This window comes from Notamacropus eugenii, chromosome 1 (genome assembly GCF_028372415.1).
Source record: "Notamacropus eugenii isolate mMacEug1 chromosome 1, mMacEug1.pri_v2, whole genome shotgun sequence".
Classification (NCBI taxonomy): domain Eukaryota; kingdom Metazoa; phylum Chordata; class Mammalia; order Diprotodontia; family Macropodidae; genus Notamacropus; species Notamacropus eugenii.
The window spans coordinates 535814181-535833065 of NC_092872.1; positions in this window are offsets into that span (position 1 = coordinate 535814181).

An 18885-nucleotide genomic window follows, 5' to 3' on the forward strand; every position below is an offset into this window, starting at 1 on the left:
ACTGTACATGTCAGCATTAGGCCTCATTAATATATATGCCTAAAAATTAGAATAATTTTGAATGATTTCTTCTTCCCCTCCCCACTAATGATTCATCATTTTTATCTGTTGTAGCAGTCAAGTTAATTGAAGTGGGGGTGTGTGTGAAGATGAGGTTGACTTAATAGCACTAAACGTAAAAATTAGAACATCTGTCCTAAAAATGGGGAAGGGATTAAATTTTTCTATTTCCAGATTAAGAAACAGTTAATTTCAACATACTCACCCCCTTCTTTGCTCATTAACCTTACCCTGAAATTTAGGAGGATTTAACCTAACTGTGGACTTCACAGTGCAAAGGAATAGGAGAGCATGAATCTGTCCCAAGAAGGATGTGAGTAGGAGAACCCCAGCAAGAGCTGTATAAGGATTTGCTAGGCCCTGTGTATCTATTCTAAGGCAATATGACAATTGAAAGGAAAGGTTTCTGGATTTGGAGTCTCAGGACTTGGATTTGAATGCTATTTTGGCTACTTATTACCTTAGTCACCTGGGGCAAGGCATTGAACCTCTCTGGACCTCAGTTTCCTCATGTATAAAATCAAGGAGTTGGACTGGTTGACCTCTAAGTTTTCTTCCATCTCTAAGTCTATGTTCCTAATATTTTTCTGTTTCCTTCTATATAATAAGGCTAGAAAGCAAAGAGCTGAGTTAAACATCATTGGTGATTGGTGAATTCCCCCCAATCAGGACATCTTAAGATCTTAGATCTAGACCCAGAAGGAACTTAAAAGACGGTCTTGTCCAACCTCCTCTTTTTACAGATGAGGAAACAGAAGATGAGAGACAGGTGGCTTGACCAAGATCAAACACATAATAAATTTGAAAGGTGGAATTTGAATCCAGACCCTCTAATTTTACAACCAGATTTTGTTTCAGGCTACACTAAAGTTATGAGCCATTACAAATTAGCTCCATCTTTTACTTACCTGCTAATCAACCACATCCTGGATCATCACTAGTTGTGTTTTTCTTGCCACTAGACTTCAATGACTCTGGAAGAGAGAATGGGGCTGAGGAGCTTGTACAACTCTGCATCACTTAAATCCAGTTCACCCAGGAGGCCAGACATCCCCCATGATGCTGGTCTTCTAACATGAAAGGTCAAACAACAACAATTCACTTTAAGGAAAGTGGGAACTACTTGGTTTTAGTAAACTTCGAGCTCAATAGGAATCAGGAGTCTGAGGGAGCAGCCAAAAGGAGCTAATATGAACTTTCACCTTAACTAATAACTCAAATATATATGGTTCTTTAAGCTTTCTTCACAACTACTCTGTAAGGCAAGAAGTAGAAATATAATATCTAGAACAAAGGATGTTGTTTAGTTCCATTGTACTGTGCCATCTTATGAACATGTTGTTTTGTTGACTTTTCCTTCTGGAAGGCGACCAATGACATCATAAATCTGATGTCTTGACTTTTGCAAGTCAATTGGATTTAAGTGAGGAAGAGCTGTGCAAAGTCACCCACCTCACTCTTCTAGAGATATCAGAGGCCAGTGACAAAACAGAGTCAAGACAAATGGTGATGGCCCAGTGATGCAGTGGGTGACCTTGACCTTTCCCAGGTCTCAATCTTGCTGAGGAAACACCTATTTAATGATTAAGGGGAAGGTAAAAATTGAGACAAAAAATGGTCTACTTTACCATCATAGAAGTATCAGTCTGGGAGAAGACTCAGAGTCTCTGGCCAGAATAGAAAACAATTGCTATTTATACTCATTCTAAGTCATCAAAATCTAAACAATGAGTCACAGAAAATTGGGCTCGGGGCTATTATTAACCATTCAGTGAAAGTCAGGGTGATTTAGGTTTAAAGTAGTCAAGTAGCTCCATTTGAAATACAATACACTTTTTCTAAAGCCTGCTATTTCAGAGCTATATTTCAAGAAATCATATTTGAAAACTGCAGGACAAAAAGTAAATTGTTCCAGCTTTTTGAAAAAGAAATGAGTAAATGGATAAAAAACAAAATCTAGCCTCAAAACCCCATAAGATCTTAGAAAATATAAGCAATCAGAAATTATATTCTTATGTACAGAGCAACTCCATGTAAAGGTATGGTGCCCCAAGTGGAGAGAGGGACTATATGTGGTGAGGGAAGAAGGTGAAGAAGGAGGAGGAAGAAAAGAAGGAAAAGAAGAGGAGAGGGAGATGATGATAGTGAACAATGACAATAGTGTTCCTCCTTTTTTGCTTGAATTGTCAGATTGGATCCCCAGAGGACAGTTACTGCTACTTAACAGACAACATAGTAAAGACAGTTAATGCAAAATATTCTCCAAAAAACCTGGTTCACTCCTTCCCACAAATACACACAACATCCATGAAAGGAGAAGGTTTAAAGTTATACCATAATAGTAGTGAGGCTCACATGTAAGAAGGCAGATTGATACTTTTTCATTTTATTTTTTCTTTTTATTGTTCTTTTTTTCAAGACTATGTCTTGAAATATGTCTCATGCCATACCATATCCTAAAATCTCATGTTTTAGGAGGGACAATGATAACTTGGAATATGTCCAAAGGAAAAGAACTAGGATAGTGAGGGTTTGTGAAATCAGTATTTTCAATGATTGGTTGAAGACACTGGGTTTGTTTAGAATCTAGGTGGCTCTGGACTCAGAACCAGTAAGACTTGAGTTCAAAATCTTAGACACTTAGTAGCTCCGTGTCTCCAGTGGCATTATTTAACCTCTGTGTTCTTCAATTTTTCTCATCTAAAATAGGAGGAGAATACTAATAGTACTTACTTCACTGATTTGGTAGTAAGGATAAAATGAGATATGGGTAAAGTGCCGTGCAAGCTTGAAAGCACTATATAACTGTTCCTGTTATTTTTATTACAATTGTTGTTAGCCTAGAGAAGGAAAAAAACTTAGGTGAAGATGCGATAATTGTCTTCAAATACTTGAAAGGTTGCCATGAGGAGGAGGAATTAAATATGCTCCATTTGATTCTTAAAGACAGAACTGGGATGAATTGGTAGAAATAGGAGAGAGATAAATTATGGGTCTACAAAAAAGAAATTTTGTCCTAATAATTAGAACTGTTCAGAATAGCCTCAGAATTGTTGTTGTTAAAAGTTGAAATGGGCCTCCCCAGAACACAGCAAATTTTCTGTCACTATTATTGAGAGGCAGCTAAATGATTATAGTTGGGACTTGCCCTTTGGGTAGGAGTTAGACTAGGTGACTTCAGAGGCCCTTTCCAATTCTAGGGTCCTGTGATTACCTTCTTTTCTCTTTTTAATCCATGTGCCATTTATACACAATCAACTTCTTTCTAAAATCACACTGTGATTTTTCTGGGGAAGCATTATTTTCTGGTAATTTTATGGACCTTTCAGTGATCTCATCAATGAGGAAATCTCTCCAGTGTTGTAGATTATAATCCATCCATATCTTATCCTTTGGGATTCTTGTCCATACCCTCTAGAAGTCCTCCATAGAGAGTCTCTCTAATGTGTAGAGAGAGTCCTCGACATCTCATAATGCACCTTAGGTACAATGTAGCCTTCCGAATACCTAGCTGTTCTCTCTTGCTTTTCACTGCACGATTGGTCCACTTCCTTTTCCAATAAATTTCCTAGAATTTTCCTTTTACAGAACTTCTTCTTTCCATTATTTCCTTTGTTCTTTAATCACTTACAATTTTGATTTTTTGGAAAGGTATTTGTAATCCATGGTTTACCCTTCCAGTCACTGGACTTACAAGGACTGGTGGTCCCCCAAATTATGCTTTCTTTGGTTTACTTTACCCCAATAAGAGCTACTTCTAGGAAAATCTCAGAACATACTTCCTATCTAGGTCTCCATAGATGTAACATAGGCCTCAGGTCTGATACAAGTGCTCTATATAGTAATGCATATCAGGTCCAGGACAATCTTTATTTTACCCCCATAGAAAATGTGAAAACTATACAAGAGATTCACTTGTTCAGTCTTTCAGTCATGTCTGACTCTTGGTGGCCCTATGACCCTTAGTGGCCTCTACTATCTCTCAAAGTCTGTCCAAATTCATGTTTGTTGTTTGCATGACACTATTTACCCATCTCATCCTCTGCTGTCCCCTTTTCCTTTTGCCTTCAATCTTTCCCAATGTCAAGGTCTTTTCCGGTGAGTGCTGTCTTGTGATGTGGCCAATTGTAAGTGTTTCATAAAAAATACAATTCTCCTCTCTCTCCAGTGAGTTTTTCATTTGTTTGTTTTTGCCTAGGACCTTATACATTTTGTGTTTTTGTGGTTTGGATTGTCCTTGAAAAGGAAATAAACCTGAGTTTGCTAGAGAGGCAGCTTCCTGACATTCTGGTAAATTCAACTTTCACCCCAGAATTGCAGGTAAGCCTCTAGTCTTACAGTACTACCTCTAAAGCTTAAAATCCCTCAGATGGGAAGCATGATTATAGCTGCTAGAGGCCCCTGACTTTGCAATGAACCCCATTTTCACCTCATATAAGGATCTGGCATCACGTATTGTTGTCAGGACTTAGACTCTCCTGGAATGAGTACAAACTTGGGGTTACTAAAGAGGCAACCTCACTGCTTAAATTTCTGGCAAGAACAGAAGACAGATTCCATATCCTTTGCTCCCCTGTGCTGTGACTTCAGTCTTTTGCCAATGTTCTAGCTGAAGGGGCCATTTAAATGATTCTTTCCTCCCTTAGAGAAGCATGCTATCCAAGAACTCCCCCTTATCTTTTTAGATGAATACTCAAATCTTTAAACTTGGAGATCCCAGAGAGGGAACCCTGAGACTTGGACTTCCCAGAAACTCTTCCTTTTCTCTCTGAAAGTTTGAACTACACATTTCTTCAGAAACTCAACAGTACAAGGGACTCTCTTTTTTACAGGCTAATGTAAAGCCAGCTAATTCATCCTTAATTGACGACACAGGACTAAAGTCAAAGACAAAGGTTTACCACCTCTTGACCACATAGGATTGGTCAGGGAGTCCCCTGATCAACCCCTGCATAGCCATACAGCATCATAGGGAGAATGTTGGCATTAAAAAGTAGGTTTTTATGTCCAGGAGTAGCTTACAATCAGTGAAAGGATTGCACATTTTTTCCTAATTATCTCCAGTTATGGGTCATAAACATTAAATTTCTCTTCAAAGTAGAGGTGGAGGAAAGAAAAGGACCTATGAAATCCGGAACAATATAATATGAGGGTAAAATGCCAATGTCTTATAACAAGGCATGTTCTTTGTCACTTTTTGGCCCTGGTTATTTTCAGTTCAAGAATGTATGAAGGAAGAGGTCTTCTAAAAATGAGGCCACTTATTATAACCCCTGTTTCATACAGCAGTTTGATTTTGGAGGGGAGAAGAGGGCATTCACTTCATTTCGATACCTTTTGAAAAATAACCCCGAGTAAAAAGTTAGAAAATTTGATACTTTTTCTTGAGGATATTAAAAATACTAAGTTCTCTTCAAGGTAGGATGATGCATTTTATATAAGTCCTATTAAACTTTATTATCTGAGGTCTTTATCACCTGTAAAAATGACTCTAATAGCATTGGTTGCAAGCTCATCTGGAAGGAAACAGCTGTGAATAATTTTTAGTTGAATAACTAGCTTATGTGGAAAAGAAGCATAAAAGTATACTGTTTTACTGTAAACTGAGGATATGTCAGGGAGAAATTCTGATTACTTATTTTCCTATTTGGTATGGTCAGATGTTTCCATGGCACATAAGACACATATTTTTCCATGCAGTAGACTATTATAATCAAATGTACAAGATCACCTTATTAGCTTTCAGTTTACTCTGGCATTTCTGAAAACAGATGCCTAATGCAAAAGAAAATACTTACAGATCTTTATTTGACTTTGCTCCAGTAAATGGATCACACACTGTGCCACAATGGAAGTATTTCAAGGCAAATATATTTGCCTTGATGCAGATTTGTTTTATTGATGAACAATGCCTGTAGATTGTGGTGACCACTTACCACTATTTACATGATTAAGTAGGCCAAGCTATAACTGGGAATTTCTCAGATGAGGTATATTCACTTGTGGGGTGGGCAGAGACAGAGATCCTGGAAGAGCAGCCTCTACTGGGATGCTGTGTGGGTAGGGAAGGAGGTTACCTGGGGTAAAGCCACGAGAGTTTTCTATTTTGCTTGATTTTTCTTGCCAACTAGTAGACAAGCTCTGTTGTTTCTGTGGGGCTGAAGGACATTCAAGTATTGTCAACACCATCTAAATTCAGTGCCTTGAGACAAAGCCCCATTCTCCTCATTTTACTTGCAGTTCTTTCTATAAGTAAAAATACAAATGTGAGTGTAAAAGGCCAAACCACAGATAGATGTGTCTATAACCACAGAAAAGTTATATTCTTAATTGGAAACCATGGAAGATGGAAATTATTATAGATGCTGCTTCTTTCCTACATGGCTAATTAATGACCATTTGAATAGTCACTTTCAAAGTGTGCCAATAACTGAGTATGGTTCAACTTATGTTACACCCAAGGTTTGCATCTTTCCACTGGTATTGCCAGTTTGTGTCTTAATCAGAAAGACCCTTTTGTTGCTGTAAAATGCACATCAAGTATATTTTTTTTAAATTCTAGCTTGGGCTGCAATTCAGTTAAACTTAAAACCCATTTTGTGATTTCCAGTACTTTCAGACTTCTCCAAGATAAAGTTCTTAGTTGTGAAAATGAATTATTTTTGTTCCCTGCTTAGAATAAATAAGCTATTGTTTTCTTCCTTCCCCTTAAGTTCACAAATTTGTACCTACTCTAGGAAATTAACCATAATGACCATCTGTCTAGATATCCAGGTGTCCCAAAAGTCTTGGTGCTGCTTTCATGCTGTGTAAGCTTTAATAGCTTTAAACTGCACTAAAACTTTCAGTATACCCTGTATCCTAGACATATGTATGTGTGTGTAATGTTCATTGGAAGTTTTATTATTCATTAAAAGAAATCATTCACCAAAAAAAATTCATGATATATGACAATTTTGAGCCTAAACTCCTTTTCCCCCTACACATAAACTGGAGTACATGACTTTCTCTCTGAACTGTTTGGGGGTTTTAAGATCTTTTTTTTCATCACTGGAATTTTATAAAATTTTAAAATTTCTTATTTATGTTATATATTTATGTATTTCTTATCCCCGTACCAGCTCCATACAACCTGCTCCTAGGTGAGAGCGGGAAAAGCTTCTTGAGGTTTAATTGTAGGCCAATTGTAGACTTTTTTTTACATCTGTGACTACTCCAGGAAAAAAATCAGATTTCAAGAAGAGAGAAACTTAAGAATCATATAACTTAGCAAAACAGAACCTTTTGAGGAATATTTATCGTAAATTCTGCCTTGGTTAAAGCCATCTGATTTTGTGAATAAAATGTCGATATCCTTTATTAGAATGGAGGTAGGGGAAGTGTCTAGATCAGTGATTTCACTGGTGGGAATACATCAGAATCATAGAATTGCAAAATTTGAAAGTCACAAGGGACCTTTGTGTAGATATAGGCCATCTAGGTCGATCCATACACGAAAGGAATGCCACTCTACTATCCATGAGAAGTGGACTTCCAGTCTTTTCTTGAAGACCTCCAGTGGGGGAAATCCACCAACTCTCAAGGCAACACATCTCACTTTTAGAGATTATTGGGGCATTTTCCCCTAAATTTGATTCTTTGCAATTTCCACTCATTGTTCATAGTTCTTCCCTCTGGGAATAAAAAGAATATATCTATTATCTCCTCCGTATGATAGCTTTTCAAATACTTGGAGACAACCATCCTATTACCCTTGAGTTTTCTCCAGGCTAAATAACCCCAGTTTCTTTAACCAATTGTCATTTGACATGATCCCAAGGCTCTTCTTTATCCTGATTGCCTTCCTCTCGACACCTTCCCTAGCTTATCAATGTCCTTCCTAAAGTGTGATATCCCACACTCAACATAATACACCACAGGCGGTTTGACTGGAGTATGGTACATAGGAACTATCACCTCCTTATACCTAGAGACTTTGCTTTTCTCTTAATGTAGCCCAAGATCACATTAGCTTTTTTGACTTCCATATCACACTAATTTTGGACTTGTAGTCCTCTATAATCCCTAGCTCTCTTTCAGACAGATTCCTAGTGTACTATGCCTCTGCCATCTTGTACTCATAAAGTTAATTTTTTGAACTGATCACAATGGGAGGCAAATCCTTATTGAGTCAGTGGGGTACAGTGGAAAGAGTGTGGGATTTGGAGTCAGATTTATGTCATTCAGTTGTCAGTCATGTCTGACTCTGTGGGACTCAATGGGCAGAGTTTTCTTGGCAAAGATAGTGGAGTGGTTTGCCATTTCCTTCTCCAGCGTATCCCCATTTTATAGGTGAGGAACTGAGGTAAAAAGGGGTTTGAGTGACTTTCCCAAGACCATACAGATAGTAAGCGTCTGAGGCAAAATTTGAACTCATATCTTCCTGACTCAAGGCCAGCCTTTATCCACTGTACCACCTACCTGCCCTTTGGAGTCAGAACCTTGGTATAAATCATGTCTCTGTCACTTATTACCTTGGCCAAATCATTCAACTCATTTGAACTTCAGTTCCCCACCTGTAAAATAAATGTATTGGACAGAATAACCTTGATGGTCCCTTCTAGCTCTAACTGTACGATCCTACGAATTTCATCTTTTTAGAATCTGTCCGTAGTGCTAGCCAGTCAAGATCTGTAGGATCCTGATTCTGCACAGGTTGACCATGTACCTCACCTTTTCAGTAGACTCCAGTGGCTCCTTAGTACTTCCAGATCAAACACAAAATCCCCTGCTAGGTATTCAAAGCCCTTTCTTTTTTTTACAGATGATGACCTCTCCTTCAGCCCAAGTAGTACAATGGCCTCTTTGCTATTCCTCACATAAGACTCTCCATCTCCAGAATCTGAGAGCTTTCACAGACTGCGCTCATGCCTGGGTGGAATGCTTTCCCTCCTTATCTCTGCTTCCTGGCTTCCAAGTCCCGGCTGAAATCCATCTTACAGGAGAAGTCTGTCCTGATCTTCTTTAATGCTGGTGTCATGGTTATCTCCAATTTATCTTATGTAGAGTTTGTCTGTACATACTTTTTTGCATGTTTGTTGTTTCCTCCATTTGACTGTGAGCTTCTTGAGAGCAAGGACTGAATTTATTTTAAATTGATTAATTAATTTTTAGTTTTTAGCATTCATTTTTATAAAATTTTAAGTTTAAAAATTTTCCCCCTCCTTTCACTCCCCCTTTCCCAAAATGGCATGTAATCTGATATGGGTTATATGTGTATGATCATATTAAGCATATTTCCACATTAGTCATGTTGTGAAACAAGAATCAGAACAAAAGGGAAAAACCACAAGAAAGAAAACAACAACAACAACAAAGAGAAAATAGTATGCTTCATTCTGCATTCAGATGCCATAGTTCTTTCTCTGGATGTGGATAGCCTTTTCCATCATGAGTCTTTTGGAATTGTCTTAGATCATTACATTGCTCAGAAGGGCTAAGTCTAACAAAGTCAGATGTCACTCAGTGTTGCTGTTACTGAGTACAAAGTTCTGGGTCTGTTCACTTAACATCAGTTTATCCAAGTTTTTCTGAAATCCACCTGCTCACTGTTTCTTATGGAATAATAATAGTATTCCATTACATTCATATATCACAGCTTGTTAAATCATTTCCCAATTGATGGGCATCCTTTCAATTTCCAACTCTCTGCCACCATAAAAGAGCTGCTATAAGTATTTTTGTATTTGTGAGTTCTTTTCTCATTTTTGTGATTTCTTTGGGTTACAGAGCTAGTAGTGATATTGCTGAATCAAAGGGTATGCACAGTTTTATAGCCCTTTGGGCATAGTTCCAAATTGCTCTCCAGAATGATTGGGTCGGTTCACAACTCTATGATCAATGGATTAGTGTTCTAATTTTCCCACATCTCCTCCAACATTTATAATTTTCTTCTTTTTTTCATCTTAGCCAATCTGAAAGGTGTAAAGTGATACCTCAGAGTTGTTTTAATTTGCATATCTCCAATTAATAGTGATTTAGAGCATTTTTTTCATATGACTTTAGGTAGCTTCAATTTCTTCATCTGAAAACTGCCTCTTCATACCCTTTGACCATTTGTCAATTGGGGAATGACTTGTATTCTTTTAGATTTGACCCAGTTCTCTATATATTTTAGAAGTGAGGCCTTTATCAGAGACACCAATTGTTTCCCAGTTTTCTGCTCCCTTCTAATCTTGGATGCATTGGCTTTGTTTGTGCAAACCCTTTTTAATTTAATGTAACTAAAAGTATCCATCTTGTATTTCATAATGTTCTCTATCTCTTGTTTAGTCACAAATTCTTCGCTTAGAATTTGACAGGTAAACTATTCCTTGCTCTTCTAATTTGCTTAAGGTATCACCCTTTATGTTGATATCATGTACCCATTTTGACCCTATCTTGGTACATGGTGGAAGATGCCGATCTATGCCTAGTTTCTGCCATACTGTTTTCCAGTTTTCCCAGGAGTCTTTGTCAAGTAGTAAGTTCAGGAAACTAGAGTCTTTGGGTTTATCAAACAGTAGATTACTATAGTCATTGTCTACTGTAGTTTGTGTACCTAGCATAATTCACTGATCTACCACTCTGTTTCTGAGCCAGTACCAAGTAGTTTTGATGATTGCTGCTTTATAATACAATTTAAGATCTGGTACAGATAGGCTACCTCCCCTTGCATTTCTTGTCATTAATTCCCTTGATATTCTGGAATTTTTGTTCTTCTAGATGAATTTTATTATTATTTTTCCTAGCTCTATAAAATAATTTTTTGCTGATTTGATTGGTATGACTCTGAATAAATAAATTATTTTTAGGTAGAATTATTATTTTTATTTTATTAGCTTGACCTGACCATGAGCAACTAATATTTTCCCAATTATTTAGATCTGAGTTTATTTATGTGAAAAGTATTTTGTAATTGTGGTCATATAGTTTCTGGTTTTGTCTTGGCAGGTAGACTCCCAAATATTTTACATTGTCTACAGTAGCTTTAAATGGAAATTTTCTTTCTATCTCTTCCTGCTGGGCTTTGTCAGTAATATATAGAAATACCAAGGATTTGTGTGGGTTATTTTATATCCAGCAACTTTGCTAAAGTTGTTAATTATTTCAAGTAGGTTTTTAGTTGATTCCCTAGGATTCTCTAAGCATACCATCATATCATCTGCAAAGAGTGATAGTTTTGTTTCCTCATTGCCTGTTTTAATTCCTTCAGTTTCTTTTTCTTCTCTTATTGCTAAAGTTAACATTTCTTGTACTATATTGAATAACAGTGCTAATAATGGACATCCTTATTTCATCCTTGATCTTATTGGAAATGCTTCTAGCTTATCCTCATTACATATAATGTTTGCTGATGGTTTTACATAGATGCTACTTATCATTTTTAGGAAAATTCCATTGATTCCTGTGCTCTCTAGTATTTTTAATAGGAATGGGTGCTGTATTTTGTCAAAAGCTTTTTTCTGCATGTGTTAAGATAATCATATGTTTTCTGTTAATGTTGTTATAATATGACCAATTGTGCTGATAGTTTTCCTAATATTGAACCAACCCTGAATTCCTGGTATAAATTTCACTTGACCATACATATTGTATTATCTTCATGATAAGTTACTGTAAGCTCTTGGTGAATATTTTATTTAAAATTCCTGTGTCTACTCATTGGGGAAATTGGTCTATAATTTTCTTTCTCTGAGAATTTGGCTGTCCCCAGTTTAGATATCAGCACCATATTTGATCATAAAAAAGAATTTGGTAGGACTCCTTTTTTGCCATTTTCCCAATAATTTATATTGTATTGCAATTAATTGTTCTTTAAATGTTTGATAGAACACACTTGCAAATCCATCTGGTCCTGGAGATTTTTTCTTAAAAAGTTCATTGATGGTTTGTTAAATTTCTTTTTTTCTGAAATGGAGTTATTTATGTATTTTATTTCCTCTTCTGTAAACCTGGGGAATTTATATTTTTGTAAATATTCATCCATTTCACTTAGATTGCTAAATTTATTGACATGCAATTAGGCAAAATAGCTCCTAATTACTGTTTTAATTTCTTCTTCATTGATGGTGAATTCACTCTTTTCATTTTTGATACTAGTAATTTGGTTTTCTTCTATCTTTTTTAAAAATCAAATTAACCAAAATTTATCTATTTTACTGCTTTTTTCATAAACTCTTAATTTTATTAGTCCAGTAGTTTCCTTAGTTTCAATTTTATTAATCTCTTCTTTAATTTTCAGAATTTCTAATTTGGTATTTAATTTGTTCTTTTTCTACTTTTTTTTAGTTGCATGCCCAGTTCATTGATCTCCTCTTTCTCTATTTTATTCATGTAAATATTGAGAGATGTAAGATTTCCCCTAAGAACTGCTTTGACTGCATCCCATAAATTTTGGTATGTTGTGTCATTATTGTCATTCTTTTTGGTGAAGTTACCGTCTCTCTGCTTTGTTGTTTGACCCACTCATTGTTTAGGATTAGATTATTTAGTTTCCAATTAATTTTTAGTCTTTCTTTCCATGCCCCTTCATTACAGGTAATTTTTATTGTATCATGAACTGAAAAGGATGCACTTTATATTCCTGCCTTTTTCTGAATTGGGTTGTGAAGTTTTTATGCCCCAGTACAGAGTCAATTTTTTTTTGCAGGTGCCATGTACTGCTGAGAAAAAGGTATATTCATTTCTATCCCCATTCAGTGCTCTCCAGAGGTCTACTATACCTAACTTTTCTAAAATTCTAGTCACATCTTTAAAATCTTTCTTGCTTATTTTGTGCTTGGATTTATCTAGTTCTAAGAAGTGGAACTTGAGATCCCCCACTGTTATAGTTTTGCTATCTACTTCTTCATGTAACACACTTAACCTCTCCTCTAAGAATTTGGATGCTTTACCACTTGGTCATGGATTGTTTTTTGCCTTTCTTTGTACCCTAACACTTGGTCCAATGCCAGGCACATAGTAGGTGATTGATACATGGACTCAGGATCATTCAGTATGTTAGCTCTTCTTCCTAGGTTTTTGTCATCTGCAAATCTGATGATCAGGTTATCTATTCCATTATTCAGATGTCAAATAAGGTGGGACCAAAGACAAATCCTTGGTGGCACAGTACAGAGAGTGCTGGACCTGGAGTCTGGAAGTTATTGTTGTTCAGTGGTTTTAGTCATGTCCAACTCTTTGTAATCCCATTTGGGGTTTCCTTGGCAGAGATACTGGAGTGGTTTGCCATTTCCTTCTCCAGATCATTTTACAGATTAGGAAACTGAGGTAAATAGGGTTAAATGCTTTGCCCAGGGTTACATAGCTAGGAAGTATTTGAAGTCAGATTTGAATTTAAGTCTTACTGATCGCAGGCCCAGGGCTCTATACTGCATCACCTAACTATCTCAGAGTCAGGAAGACCTGCATTCCAGTCATATAACTTATTTTTTTTTTTTGCCATAGTTTCCTCAACTATAAAATGAGGAAGCTGCCTTGTAGGGTTGTTTTGAGGATCAGATGCTATATGTGTGAAAAGTAGATAGTACAAGTTCCAACACAGTGTAGGCAGTATATAAATGTTTATTCCCTTCCCTTCCCTCTTCTTCCCTTCAAAACCCCTGTCACCTTGACCTTGCATTATTAATAGCTACTCTTTGGATGTGCCATTGAACAACTCTGAATCCATCTCATTTCATTCACATCTCTCCATCTTTTCTCCAAGAATGGTATGAAACACTTTGACAAATGCTTTGCTAAAATATTGGAAAACTCGAGTGTAGAAATTCCTTCTGCCAATACAGATCATCAATTCTGTGTAATTTATCAAGACTTTACAATACAGTTCTTAAATGAGATCTTACTGCTTTGTTACAGATACTGTGTTCCATACATGGTCTGAACATCATGATGAATTTTGAAGGATCCCCAAAGTCCTGAACTCATGTTCTTAATAGTGAGGTCATTCCATTGTCTTGATCAGAAAGCTCTCAAGTCAGATACAAAGAGGTTCCAAAGAAGTCTCACTTGTTCATGTTCACACCACTATGATATGTCTATTAGAGGCAGGGTTTGCTTCCAGATCTTCCAGATTACAAGGCTAGCCCATTCTATCCTGTGATATGTGAAACAAAATATTTGTACCATTAACAAAGTAGAGAGATCTAATGGATTGAGATCCAACTGTGGAGTCAGGAAGACCTAGGTTTAACTTCTACCTCTGATACATACTGATTAACTGATCTTGAGCAAGCTACTTAACATCTCAGTGCTTTGGGAAACTCTTTTAACATTATAGTTTGCAATGCAGGTGCTGGGCTTCATTGACAGAAGCAGTTTCTTCACTGGAAGTTCTCTACTCCAATGAAATCACAGGTGCAACCAAAAAAAAAATTAACTAATTAGGGAATTTCACTCTTTTAAAGTAGAAAAGGAAGTTTTCAAGGTGATAAAAATTGAAATACATCCTTAAATCATAGAGTCCAAGATTGAAAGCTGGATGAGGAAACAGACTGGGATAGGTTAAGTGACTTGCTCAGGATCATATAGCTAATAAGGATCTAAGGCTGGATTTGAACTTGGGTCTTCCTGACTCCAGCATTCTACCCACTATGGACTTCCCAGAGCAATGTTTATCTCCCAAAGTGCTTCATGTGCCTCAACTTTGAAGTTATCTAATTGTATTTTTCCAACCCAAAGGCTAGATCTTACAACAGCATGATTACAATTGAAAATGAAATCCTCTTATTTAACATTTACTCCCACTGCTTCCATATGAAGGGTCAGTGAATGAATTTGGAGAGCAATTCTTTATAATTCTTCAGAGTTTTGAGGCTTTGAGAATTTTTTTTAAAAGAAAGAATTTAATTGCTCTAAGTAATGAACATATTTTGTTTTAGTTCTTTTGAATGTAAGCAAATTAGTAAAAGAAAAAAATACTGAATGATGGGAAGAGGAGGCCCCTGGAAACACTTTGGCACTCAAGATAACTACAAAAAGCTGAATACCTTCGTGGGGGTATATGGCTGAGTGAGGCCTATTATGCATTATTCAGGACATGCTAAGAAACACGGTTCAGCTCACATGGTTTTGTTTCTATTCCAGTGTCTAGTCAGCATTACATATTCTTACTAAATGCTCTTCCTAATGCTTGAGCAACTTAAATACATGAATTATCTTAAATAGAAGCATTTGTCCCGGAGAATGAGGCCAATTAAACATGGGTAAGAATGAGTCTATTTCTCTTCATGATTGGTATGTTTCATTGGATTGTGGTTGGTTTGTCTGGCTTTTTGGGTCAATGAGGTTGATTTTAGCTAAGGCTTCTGGGGTGTGGCTACTGCCCACAAAGCTCTGGCCACTATGGAGAGACTTCATGATAAGGAGTTTGCTGGGCTTTAAGGGAAAGGGAAGGTTGTTTAGATGAAGAGCTGAAAGAACCTTCACATTCATCTAGTCTAGCCCCCTCATTCTATAGATAAGGAAACAGTACCAGAGAAGTTAAATGACTTGCCTAGGTTCTCAGACCTCAGAGCCCTTTGAATGTATGATGCTGCCTCTTTTTAATGTACAGTGTAATCTAAACTCACTCAAATTCATCCCAGGATCTACATGCCTTTCAGGATGTAATGAAATTAAGCAAAGGAAGTGGCCATTCCCCACTTTCAATCCCTTTTGTTTCAGAGAATGTCTTTTTAATATGTGATTAAAATGGTGGTTTCCAAAGAATAAGAAAGTAAATATTGCTGAGAGAACAATGGAAAATGGCAGGTAGAAGTATACTACAGTAAGATATATGTACAGAATTCAGTTGGAAAAGCAGAAGGTAAAGGATGTTATCAAATAAATGTATGACTGAAAAAGAAGGGCTGGTCACCTGAGGAGACTGAGATTTACCTTGTGAGCTCCACTGATGTCCTCAAAATGTCAAGAAAAAGAGAGAAAGGACAGTCTGGACAAGACTTGTAACAAACTTAAGGGAGCTCATGGATAATAATTGGACAAGATGGATGAGTAAGGTTGTATAATGATCTATATTGTAGGAGGGAATATCCACATTGATGAGATCACAGATTTGAGGATTGGAGTATTATACATTAATTGATGGTGGGATGTAGGGAAACAAGGGAAGACATGAAGACCTCTTATCTTCTGATCCAAATCTCAATATTTCCCCTATGTTAATTTAGATATTCTTGGTCCTTTTCTCTGTCCCTGAAAAAAAAAAAGGTGTCAGATTTTAGTTAGGGACCCAAGAGTTGAGATTTTACATAATTTAAACCTGAAATAAGAGTCTGTAGTATATGAGCATGTAGTTCTTTGGGGGTGTGAGTGTGTGATGCAGATATACTCAGGAATAAGTACACATTTTCATTATTGACTCATGTCCTTATTGATTCTTACTTTCTCTGGGTTCAAAGGCAGTCTAGTAGTTAAACTCTGGAATTAGGTGCTTTTGATTGGATCCATGATTTAATGGGATGTAAGAGCTTCTTCCTATCTGAGCAGATGGTCACCTTTTCTGCAACTTATAGTCTTAGAGATGTAGCTGAGTCTTTGAGAGATCTAGTAATTTAGGGGTCAATTAGCTAATATCTTTCAGAGGTAGCACCTGAATCCACTTAACAACAACAACAACTATGAAGCTAGCTTTCTATATACTGTGCCACACTGGCTCTCAAGGTCTGCAACAGTCTGAAAAATTGCCAAAATTGAAGAAACTCTCTAATTGGCTAGGCTCCCACCCTGGAATAAGCCAAGGAATTCTCTCATGGATTTTCCATTAATCTAGCTTCCCTTCTCTTAATTTCAAACTGCTTAGGCAAAACCACCATGCAATGAAATTATTTACTGTATTAAGTAACAAAAAATGCAGATAAGCATTTAAACAGCATACAAAAGGCTGTGAAGAGGCTGGTTTGGCCTGGTCTCAGGTCTTTCTACTGCCATATGCTTATCTTCTCTCCTTTCAATCTCTACTTGGATCTTATACTTGCCTTCTTGTGTGGTACCTGAAAACTTGGGTTAGAAGTCCCTTTCTTAAGGCCACTGGAAGCCCTAAGCAAATGGAATTCCACTAAATACCTATGAAGAATCTAGTCCAAGGATTTTTGGTGATTTGGGATCTCAGCAACCCAGAGCTATAGCTACAAGAGTGTTGTGGAAATCTGAGGAAAAAGTACTTTCTGATTTCACCACACAGACAAGTGACTGCTGGAATTGACTGATGAACACCAAGAAAAGGTTATCAGTGAGGTGGAATAAGATCACAAAAAATAATTATGTTTTCATCAACCCCAAGAACTTAATCAGAATCACTCGTTACTATGATGAATAAACTAGACATGAAACCTAGTAGTTTAAGAAAATTCCACACCAAGACAGGGCGGGAGGGGGAGCTGGGTATGTATTTAAACTCTTGATAAAACCCTTAACTGAACTGTATGATTCCTTATGTCAAAACACTCTTTTCCCAAAATATGATTATGAAATTACATAGCTACTTATGCATGGGGATCCAGAATATCTATATTAATATATAACATAAGGTCTTTGTTATTTTGAAATTTAAGGGAATAGAATATAATGGAACCTCCAATCAGTCAATAACTATTTATTAGGTACTTATTGTGTGCCAGGCACTGTGCTAAGCACTGGGGATACACACACTAAAAAGAAACACAGTCCTTGCCCTCAAGGAGCTCACAATGGATTGGGCGAGGACAACACACAAAAGGAAGCTGAAAGAGGGGAGAGAGGGAAAGTACTTGACAGGGGAGCATGATGGATTCCAGTCCAAAGGAGCACAGCCAGGTGGGAAATGAAGTGATGGCTGGTCTAGGAGCTCTCTTTAAATGTTGACTTTGGGAGGAGTCCTTTGCTCTATCCTCCAGTCCTCCAATTAGAGAGGAGCAGAGGGTCCTGATAAGGGGAGTACTAAGACTGATTTAATATTTCAGGATGATAAGTTTCCTGATGAGAAGACTTGTAATAAATATGATGGAGTCCAGTCTAAAGGAGTGTAGCCAGGTGAGAGATGAATGAACTTTAAGATATACTACTTATTCTTAAATAGGGTTCTTATAAAAAGATAAGATGAATTGTATCCAATTGGGATGAGTGGGATGACTTCTGGTGAGGAGGTCAGGAAGAGGGGCAAGGCTGGGAATTTTGGAAAGAGTAATGAATCTTTTCAGGAGAAATGAGGAGATGGGAATAAGACAGCAAAGTTAAGAGAGAGAGGATCCAGGATATGCATGGTGTCAAGAGTCCTTACCGCACCTGGTGTAGAAGAGGACCTCTATTTAAGTCTTGGTTCTACTACTTACAATTCTCTCTATGTGGCTATGGGCAAGTCATTATGCTTTTGGGGGATGTTTCTATAAAGAAGAGATTGGATCAGCTTCTGAGTTCCCTTGTAGCTTTAGTTTTGATCCTATGGCAAAAGTATAGGGGCTACAGCACTCCTTGCATCTCAGTAGGCACAGGTCAGAGACTGTCACGAAGATAGAGGCAAATAATAATAATACCTGTCGTTTATATAGCTGTTTAAGCTCTGCAAGGCCCTTTCCATATATTATCTCATTTGATCATCTTAACCTGAAGCAATTTGGCTTCTGACCTTAACATTCAGCTGAGAATGGTTTTCTCCAAAGTCATCTGTGATCTCTTAACTGAGGAATTAAACGGTCTTTTCTCTGTCCTCATCCCCCTTGACCTCTCTGTAATGTTCGATGCTATTGATCCTCTCCTCTGGTTTACTTTCTTCTCTCTGGGTTTCCTGACACTGACTTCTGTTTCTCCCCCTACCTTTCTGACTGCTTC